An 11,374-nucleotide genomic window follows, 5' to 3' on the forward strand; every position below is an offset into this window, starting at 1 on the left:
CATGAAATAAGGAAATAAATAATAACTTTATTATTGCCTCTAGGGCATATTTGTTGGGTAACGTAGTAATTTCAAAAAAAATGCTACGCACATGCAAGATCATGGTGATGGCATAGCAACGAGAGAGCAGAGTATTGTCCACGTACCCTCGTAGACCGTAAGCGGAAGCATTATCACAACGCCGTTGATGTAGTCGTACGTCTTCACGACTCGACCGATCCAAGCACCGAACATACGGCACCTTCGTGTTCAGCACACGTTCAACTCGATGACGTTCCCCGGGCTCCAATCCAGCAAAGCGTCGGGGATGAGTTTCGTCAGCACGATGGCGTGGTGACGATGATGATGTTCTACCGGCGCAGGGCTTCGCCTAAACTCCGCGACGATATGACCGAGGTGGAATATGGTGGAGGGGGGCACCACACACGGCTAAGGAACGATCCGTAGATCAACTTGTGTGTTCTAGGGTGCCCCCCTGCCCCCGTATATAAAGGAGCAAGGGGGAGGCCGGCCGGCCCCTTGGGGCGCGCCAAGGAGGAGGAGTCCTCCTCCTAGTAGGAGTAGGACTCCCCCTTTCCTACTCCTACTAGGAGAGGGAAGGAAGGGGGAGAGGGGGAAGGAAAGAGGGGGGCGCCGCCCCCCTCCTAGTCCAATTCGGACCAGAGGGAGAGGGGGCGCGCGGCCCACCTTGGCTGCCCCTCTCTCTTCCCACCAAGGCCCATGTGGCCCATTAACTCTCCCGGGGGGGGGTTCCGGTAACCCTCCGGCACTCCGGTTTTCTCCGAAATCACCCGGAACACTTCCGGTGTCCGAATATAGTCGTCCAATATATCAATCTTTATGTCTCGACCATTTCGAGACTCCTCGTCATGTCCGTGATCACATCCGGGACTCCGAACAAACTTCGGTACATCAAAACTTATAAACTCATAATAAAACTGTCATCGTAACATTAAGCGTGCGGACCCTACGGGTTCGAGAACTATGTAGACATGACCTAGAACTATTCTCGGTCAATAACCAATAGTGGAACCTGGATGTTCATATTGGTTCCTACATATTCTACGAAGATCTTTATCGGTCAAACCGCATAACAACATACGTCGTTCCCTTTGTCATCGGTATGTTACTTGCCCGAGATTCGATCGTCGGTATCCAATACCTAGTTCAATCTCGTTACCGGCAAGTCTCTTTACTCGTTCCGTAATACATCATTTCATAACTAACTCATTAGTTACAATGCTTGCAAGGCTTAAGTGATGAGTATTACCGAGATGGCCCAGAGATACCTCTCCGACAATCGGAGTGACAAAACCTAATCTCGAATTATGCCAACTCAACATGTACCTTTGGAGACACCTGTAGAGCACCTTTATAACCACCCAATTACGTTGTGACGTTTGGTAGCACACAAAGTGTTCCTCCGGTAAACGGGAGTTGCACAATCTCATAGTTGTAGGAACTTTGTATAAGTCATGAAGAAAGCAATAGCAACATACTAAACGATCAAGTGCTAAGCTAACGGAATGGGTCAAGTCAATCACAACATTCTCCTAATGATGTGATCCCATTAATCAAATGACAACACATGTCTATGATTAGGAAACATAACCATCTTTGATTAATGAGCTAGTCAAGTAGAGGCATACTAGTGACACTATGTTTGTCTATGTATTCACACATGTATCATGTTTCCGGTTAATACAATTCTAGCATGAATAATAAACATTTATCATGATATGAGGAAATAAATAATAACTTTATTATTGCCTCTAGGGCATATTTCCTTCAGTCTCCCACTTGCACTAGAGTCAATAATCTAGATTACATAGTAATGATTCTAACACCCATGGAGTCTTGGTGCTGATCATGTTTTGCTCGTGAGAGAGGCTTAGTCAACGGGTCTACAATATTCAGATCCGTATGTATTTTGCAAATCTCTATGTCTCCCACTTGGACTTGGTCCCGAATGGAATTGAAGCGTCTCTTGATGTGCTTGGTCCTCTTGTGAAATCTGGATTCCTTTGCCAAGGCAATTGCACCAGTATTGTCACAGAAGATCTTCATTGGTCCCGATGCACTAGGTATAACACCTAGATCGGAAATGAACTCCTTCATCCAGACTCCTTCATTTGCTGCTTCCGAAGCAGCTATGTACTCCGGTTCACATGTAGATCCCGCCACGACGCTTTGTTTAGAACTGCACCAGCTTACAGCTCCACCGTTTAACAAAAATACGTATCCGGTTTGTGATTTAGAATCGTCCGGATCAGTGTCAAAGCTTGCATCGACGTAACTATTTACGACTAGCTCTTTGTCACCTCCATATACGAGAAACATATCCTTAGTCCTTTTCAGGTATTTCAGGATGTTCCTGACTACCGTCCAGTGACCCACTCCTGGATTACTTTGGTACCTCCCTGCCAAACTAATAGCAAGGCACACATCAGGTCTGGTACACAGCATTGCATACATGATAGAGCCTATGGCTGAAGCATAGGGAATTCCTTTCATTTTCTCTCTATCTTCTGCAGTGGTCGGGCATTGAGTCTGACTCAACTTTATACCTTGTATTACAGGCAAGAACCCTTTCTTCGCCTGATCCATATTGAACTTTTTCAACACTTTATCAAGGTACATGCATTGTGAAAGTCCAATCAAGCGTCTTGATCTATCTCTATAGATCTTAATGCCCAATATGTAAGCAGCTTCACCGAGGTCTTTCATTGAAAAACTTTTATTCAAGTATCCTTTTATGCCATTCAGAAATTCTATATCATTCCCAATCAACAATATGTCATCCACATATAATATTAGAAATGCTACAGAGCTCCCACTCACTTTCTTGTAAATACAGGCTTCTCCAAAAGTCTGTATAAAACCATATGCCTTGATCACACTATCAAAGCGTTTATTCCAACTCCGAGAGGCTTGCACCAGACCATAGATTGATCGCTGGAGCTTGCACACTTTGTTAGCTCCCTTAGGATCGACAAAACCTTCCGGTTGCATCATATACAACTCTTCTTCCAGAAATCCATTCAGAAATGCGGTTTTGACATCCATCTGCCAAATTTCATAATCATAAAATGCGGCAATCGCTAACATGATTCGGACAGACTTAAGCATCGCTACGGGTGAGAAAGTCTCATCGTAGTCAACCCCTTGAACTTGTCGAAAACCTTTCGCAACAAGTCGAGCTTTATAGACAGTTACATTACCGTCAGCGTCAGTCTTCTTCTTAAAGATCCATTTATTCTCAATGGCTTGCCGATCATCGGGCAAGTCAACCAAAGTCCATACTTTGTTTTCATACATGGATCCCATCTCAGATTTCATGGCTTCTAGCCATTTTGCGGAATCTGGGCTCATCATCGCTTCCTCATAGTTCGTAGGTTCATCATGGTCAAGTAACATGACTTCCAGAATAGGATTACCGTACCACTCTGGTGCAGATTTTATTCTGGTAGACCTACGAGGTTCAGTAGAAACTTGATCTGAAGTTTCATGATCAATATCATTATCTTCCTCACTAATTGGTGTAGATGTCACAGGAACTGATTTCTGTGATGAACTACTTTCCAATGAGGGAGCAGACATAGTTATCTCATCAAGTTCTACTTTCCTCCCACTCACTTCTTTCGAGAGAAACTCTTTTTCTAGAAAGGATCCATTCTTAGCAACGAATGTCTTGCCTTCGGATCTGTGATAGAAGGTGTACCCAACAGTCTCTTTTGGGTATCCTATGAAGACACATTTCTCCGATTTGGGTTCGAGCTTATCTGGTTGAAGTTTCTTCACATAAGCATCGCAGCCCCAAACTTTAAGAAACGACAACTTTGGTTTCTTGCCAAACCATAGTTCATAAGGCGTCGTCTCAACGGATTTTGATGGTGCCCTATTCAATGTGAATGCAGCCGTCTCTAAAGCATAACCCCAAAACGATAGCGGTAAATCAGTAAGAGACATCATAGATCGCACCATATCTAGTAAAGTACGATTACGACGTTCGGACACACCATTACGTTGTGGTGTTCCGGGTGGCGTGAGTTGCGAAACTATTCCGCATTGTTTCAAATGTAAACCAAACTCGTAACTCAAATATTCTCCTCCACGATCAGATCGTAGAAACTTAATTTTCTTGTTACGATGATTTTCCACTTCACTCTGAAATTCTTTGAACTTTTCAAATGTTTCAGACTTGTGTTTCATTAAGTAGATATACCCATATCTGCTCAAATCATCTGTGAAGGTGAGAAAATAACGATATCCGCCACGAGCTTCAATATTCATCGGTCCACATACATCTGTATGTATGATTTCCAACAAATTTGTTGCTCTCTCCATAGTACCGGAGAACGGTGTTTTAGTCATCTTGCCCATGAGGCACGGTTCGCAAGTACCAAGTGATTCATAATCAAGTGATTCCAAAAGTCCATCAGTATGGAGTTTCTTCATGCGCTTTACACCGATATGACCTAAACGGCAGTGCCACAAATAAGTTGCACTATCATTATCAACTCTGCATCTTTTGGTTTGGACATTATGAATATGTGTATCACTACTATCGAGATTTAATAAAAATAGACCACTCTTCAAGGGTGCATGACCATAAAAGATATTACTCATATAAATAGAACAACCATTATTCTCTGATTTAAATGAATAACCGTCTCGCATCAAACAAGATCCAGATATAATGTTCATGCTCAACGCTGGCACCAAATAACAATTATTTAGGTCTAAGACTAATCCCGAAGGTAGATGTAGAGGTAGCGTGCCGACCGCGATCACATCGACTTTGGAACCGTTTCCCACGCGCATCGTCACCTCGTCCTTGGCCAGTGCTCGCTTATTCCGTAGTCCCTGTTTCGAGTTGCAAATATTAGCAACAGAACCAGTATCAAATACCCAGGTGCTACTACGAGCTCTAGTTAGGTACACATCAATAACATGTATATCACATATACCTTTGTTCACTTTGCCATCCTTCTTATCCGCCAAATACTTGGGGCAGTTCCGCTTCCAGTGACCAGTTTGCTTGCAGTAGAAGCACTCAGTTTCAGGCTTAGGTCCAGACTTGGGTTTCTTCTCTTGAGCAGCAACTTGCTTGCTGTTCTTCTTGAAGTTCCCCTTCTTCTTCCCTTTGCCCTTTTTCTTGAAACTAGTGGTCTTGTTGACCATCAACACTTGATGCTCCTTCTTGATTTCTACCTCCGCAGCCTTTAGCATTGCGAAGAGCTCGGGAATTGTCTTGTTCATCCCTTGCATATTATAGTTCATCACGAAGCTCTTGTAGCTTGGTGGTAGTGATTGGAGAATTCTGTCAATGACGCTATCATCCGGAAGATTAACTCCCAGTTGAATCAAGTGATTATTATACCCAGACATTTTGAGTATATGCTCACTAACAGAACTATTCTCCTCCATCTTGCAGCTGTAGAACTTATTGGAGACTTCATATCTCTCAATCCGGGCATTTGCTTGAAATATTAACTTCAACTCCTGGAACATCTCATATGCTCTGTGACGTTCAAAACGTCGTTGAAGACCCGGTTCTAAGCCGTAAAGCATGGCACACTGAACTATAGAGTAGTCATCAGCTTTGCTCTGCCAGACGTTCACAACATCTGGTGTTGCTCCTGCAGCAGGCCTGGCACCCAGCGGTGCTTCCAGGACGTAATTCTTCTATGCAGCAATGAGGATAATCCTCAAGTTACGGACCCAGTCCGTGTAATTGCTACCATCATCTTTCAACTTTGCTTTCTCAAGGAACGCATTAAAATTCAACGGAACAACAGCACGAGCCATCTATCTACAACAAACATAGACAAGCAAAATACTATCAGGTACTAAGTTCATGATAAATTTAAGTTCAATTAATCATATTACTTAAGAACTCCCACTTAGATAGATATCTCTCTAGTCATCTAAGTGATTACGTGATCCAAATCAACTAAACCATAACCGATCATCACGTGAGATGAAGTAGTTTTCAATGGTGAACATCACTATGTTGATCATATCTACTATATGATTCACGCTCGACCTTTCGGTCTCTGTGTTCCGAGGCCATATCTGCATATGCTAGGCTCGTCAAGTATAACCTGAATATTCTGCGTGTGCAAAACTGGCTTGCACCCGTTGTAGATGGACGTAGAGCTTATCACACCCGATCATCACGTGGTGTCTGGGCACGACGAACTTTGGCAACGGTGCATATTCAGGGAGAACACTTCTTGATAATTTTAGTGAGAGATCATCTTAAAATGCTACCGTCAATCAAAGCAAGATAAGATGCATAAAGGATAAACATCACATGCAATCAATATAAGTGATATGATATGGCCATCATCATCTTGTGCTTGTGATCTCCATCTCCGAAGCACCGTCGTGATCACCATCGTCACCGGCGCGACACCTTGATCTCCATCGTAGCATCGTTGTCGTTTACGCCATCTATTGCTTCTACGACTATCGCTACCGCTTAGTGATAAAGTAAAGCAATTACAGGGCGTTTGCATTTCATACAATAAAGCGACAACCATATGGCTCCTGCCAGTTGCCGATAACTTCGGTTACAAAACATGATCATCTCATACAATAAATATAGCATCACGTCTTGACCATATCACATCACAACATGCCCTGCAAAAACAAGTTAGACGTCCTCTACTTTGTTGTTGCAAGTTTTACGTGGCTGCTACGGGCTTAGCAAGAACCGTTCTTACCTACGCATCAAAACCACAACGATAGTTCGTCAAGTTAGTGTGTTTTAACCTTCGCAAGGACCGGGCGTAGCCACACTCGGTTCAACTAAAGTTGGAGAAACTGACACCCGCCAGCCACCTGTGTGCAAAGCACGTCGGTAGAACCAGTCTCGCGTAAGCGTACGCGTAATGTCGACCCGGGCCGCTTCATCCAACAATACCGCCGAACCAAAGTATGACATGCTGGTAAGCAGTATGACTTGTATCGCCCACAACTCATTTGTGTTCTACTCGTGCATATAACATCAACGCATAAAACCTAGGCTCGGATGCCACTGTTGGGTAACGTAGTAATTTCAAAAAAATTCCTACGCACATGCAAGATCATGGTGATGGCATAGCAACGAGAGAGGAGAGTATTGTCCACGTACCCTCGTAGACCGTAAGCGGAAGCGTTATCACAACGCGGTTGATGTAGTCGTACGTCTTCACGACTCGACCGATCCAAGCACCGAACATACGGCACCTCCGTGTTCAGCACACGTTCAGCTCGATGACGTTCCCCGGGCTCCAATCCAGCAAAGCGTCGGGGATGAGTTCCGTCAGCACGACGGCGTGGTGACGATGATGATGTTCTACCGGCGCAGGGCTTCGCCTAAACTCCGCGACGATATGACCGAGGTGGAATATGGTGGAGGGGGGCACCGCACACGGCTAAGGAACGATCCGTAGATCAACTTGTGTGTCCTAGGGTGCCCCCCTGCCCCCGTATATAAAGGAGCAAGGGGGAGGCCGGCCGGCCCCTTGGGGCGCGCCAAGGAGGAGGAGTCCTCCTCCTAGTAGGAGTAGGACTCCCCCTTTCCTACTCCTACTAGGAGGGGGAAAGGAAGGGGGAGAGGGGGAAGGAAAGAGGGGGGCGCCGCCCCCCCTCCTAGTCCAATTCGGACCAGAGGGAGAGGGGGCGCACGGCCCACCCTGGCCGCCCCTCTCTCTTCCCACCAAGGCCCATGTGGCCCATTAACTCTCCCGGGGGGGTTCCGGTAACCCTCCGGCACTCCGGTTTTCTCCGAAATTACCCGGAACATTTCCGGTGTCCGAATATAGTCGTCCAATATATCAATCTTTATGTCTCGACCATTTCGAGACTCCTTGTCATGTCAGTGATCACATCCGGGACTCCGAACAAACTTCGGTACATCAAAACTTATAAACTCATAATAAAACTGTCATCATAACATTAAGCGTGCGGACCCTACGGGTTCGAGAACTATGTAGACATGACCTAGAACTATTCTCGGTCAATAACCAATAGTGGAACCTGGATGTTCATATTGGTTCCTACATATTCTACGAAGATCTTTATCGGTCAAACCGCATAACAACATACGTCGTTCCCTTTGTCATCGGTATGTTACTTACCCGAGATTCGATCGTCGGTATCCAATACCTAGTTCAATCTCGTTACCGGCAAGTCTCTTTACTCGTTCCGTAATACATCATTTCATAACTAACTCATTAGTTACAATGCTTGCAAGGCTTAAGTGATGAGTATTACCGAGATGGCCCAGAGATACCTCTCCGACAATCGGAGTGACAAAACCTAATCTCGAATTATGCCAACTCAACATGTACCTTTGGAGACACCTGTAGAGCACCTTTATAATCACCCAATTACGTTGTGACGTTTGGTAGCACACAAAGTGTTCCTCCGGTAAACGGGAGTTGCACAATCTCATAGTTGTAGGAACTTTGTATAAGTCATGAAGAAAGCAATAGCAACATACTAAACGATCAAGTGCTAAGCTAACGGAATGGGTCAAATCAATCACAACATTCTCCTAATGATGTGATCCCATTAATCAAATGACAACACATGTCTATGATTCGGAAACATAACCATCTTTGATTAATGAGCTAGTCAAGTAGAGGCATACTAGTGACACTATGTTTGTCTATGTATTCACACATGTATCATGTTTCCGGTTAATACAATTCTAGCATGAATAATAAACATTTATCATGGTATGAGGAAATAAATAATAGCTTTATTATTGCCTCTAGGGCATATTTCCTTCAATATTTCCTTCACCATACTCTCCTAGGTTGTGAAACTAAGGCTATGACCACCAAAAGCTATGGAAATGAAAGCAAATGGAGACCAAAGCTCTGATATCACTTGTAGGATTGAAAGTATGTCTAGAGGGGGATGATTAGACTACTTGACCAAATAAAAATCTAGCCTTTTCCCAATTTAGTTCTTGGCAGATTTTAGCAGCTTAGCACAAGTCAAGCAATCAACCTACACATGCAATTCTAAGAGTATAGCAGTGGAATGTAAAACAATTGCATATGAAGGTAAAGAGAGGAGTTTGAGGAAGCAAACGCAATGTTGACACGGAGATTTTTTATCCGTGGTTCCGATAGGTGGTGCTATCGTACATCCATGTTGATGGAGACTTCAACCCACGAAGGGTATCGGTTGCGCGAGTCCACGGTGGGCTCCACCCACGAAGGGTCCACGAAGAAGCAACCTTGTCTATCCCACCATGGTCGTCGCCCACGAAGGACTTGCCTCACTCGGGTAGATCTTCACGAAGTAGGCGATCTCCTTGCCCTTACAAACTCCTTGGTTCAACTCCACAATCTTGACGGAGGCTCCCAAGTGACACCTAGACAATCTAGGAGACACCACTCTCCAAGAAGTAACAAATGGTGTGTTGATGATTAACTCCTTGCTCTTGTGCTTCAAATGATAGTCTCCCCAACACTCAACTCTCTCCCACGGGATTTGGATTCGGTGGAAAGAAGATTTGAATGGAAAGCAACTTGGGGAAGGCTAGAGATCAAGATTTATGTGGTAGGAATGGAATATCTTGACCTCAACACAAGTGCAGGTGGTTCTCTCTCAAAAAATGTACGTTGGAAGTGTAGGCATGTTCTGATGGCTCTCTCAACGAATGAAGTGTAGGTGGAGGGGTATATATAGCCTCCACACAAAATCTAACCATTACACACAATTCACCAAACTCAGTGGGACCGAATCGTGAAACTCGGTCAAACCGATTTAGTTCATAATGTGAATGTTAGACATTTCGGTGGGACCGACATGTCAACTCGGTGGGACGGATATCGTTAGGGTTAGGGCATAACGTAATCTCGGTGAGACCGATTACACAAACTCGGTGAGACCGATTTTGGTAACAGACAAACAGAGAGTTGGTCAGGCAAACTCGGTGGGACCGATTCTCTCATCTCAGTTGGACCGAAACGTTACGAAAGGGAAACAGAGAGTTTGCATTGCAATCTCGGTGGTACCGATCGCTCATCTCAGTTTGACTGAAACGTTATGAAGGGAAACAGAGAGATTACAATCCCATCTCGGTGATACCGAGATCCCTATCGGTGAGACCGAAAAGACTAGGGTTTCTGGCAATGGCTATGTCAACTGAACTCGGTGGCGCCGGATAGAAAGTTTCGGTGGGGCCGAGTTTGACTTTTGGTTTGGGACATATGTGGATGTGAGAAAGTAGTTGAGGGTTTTTGGAGCATATCACTAAGCACTTTGAGCAAGAAACTCATTAAGCAACACCTCACCCCCTCTTGATAGTATTGGCTTTTCCTATGGACTCAATGTGATCTTGGATCACTAAAATGAGAAATTTAGAGTCTTGTGCTTTGAGCTTGAGCCAATCCTTTTGTCCTTAGCATTTTGAGGGGTCCATATTTCTCATCCATGCCATGCCAAACATTGAGCTTTCCTGAAATATTTATCTTGAAATAGCATTAGCTCAATGAGCTATATGTTGTTAGGAATTATCAAAACCACCCAGGGATAGTTGCACTTTCACCATCTTCTGGTATATGAGGTATTTTGACCTTGGAAAAATAAGGAGAGGACTTTCGGGATGGAGCGCCGCCGTCTCGAGGTGGAACTTGGGCAGGAGCACTTTTGCCCTCCGGCGGAGCGATTCCGCCGGGGAAATTCCCTCCCGGAGGGGGAAATCGAAGCCATCATCATCACCAACAACCCTCTCATCTTTGGGAGGCCAATCTCCATCAACATCTTCAACAACACCATCTATCTCAAACCCTAGTTCATCTCTTGTGTTCAGTCCTTATACCGGAACATCAGATTGGTACCTGTGGGTGACAAGTACTGTTGATTACATCTTGTAGTTGATTACTATATGGTTTATTTGGTGGAATATTATATGTTCAGATCCATTATGCTATTTAATACCCCTCTGATCTTGAGCATGAATATCATTTCTGAGTAGTTTACCTTTGTTCTTGAGGTCACGGGAGAAGTCACATTGTAAGTAATCATGTGAATTTGATATGTGTTTGATATTTTGATGATATGTATGTTGTGTTTCCCTTAGTGGTGTTACGTGAACGTTGACTACATGACACTTCACCATCTTTGGGCCTAAGGGAATGCATTGTGTAGTAGTTACTAGATGATTGGTTGCTAGAGTGACAGGAGCTTAAACCCTAGTTTATGCGCTACTTCGTAAGGGACTGATTTGGATCCATATGTTTAATGCTATAGTTAGATCTTATATTAATACTTCTCTGGTAGTTGCGGATGCTTGTGAGGGAGTTAATCATAACTGGGAGGCTTGTTCAGGTAAGAACATCACCCAAGCACCAGTCCACCCACA

This window comes from Triticum aestivum, chromosome 2B, assembly GCF_018294505.1.
Source record: "Triticum aestivum cultivar Chinese Spring chromosome 2B, IWGSC CS RefSeq v2.1, whole genome shotgun sequence".
NCBI lineage: Eukaryota > Viridiplantae > Streptophyta > Magnoliopsida > Poales > Poaceae > Triticum > Triticum aestivum.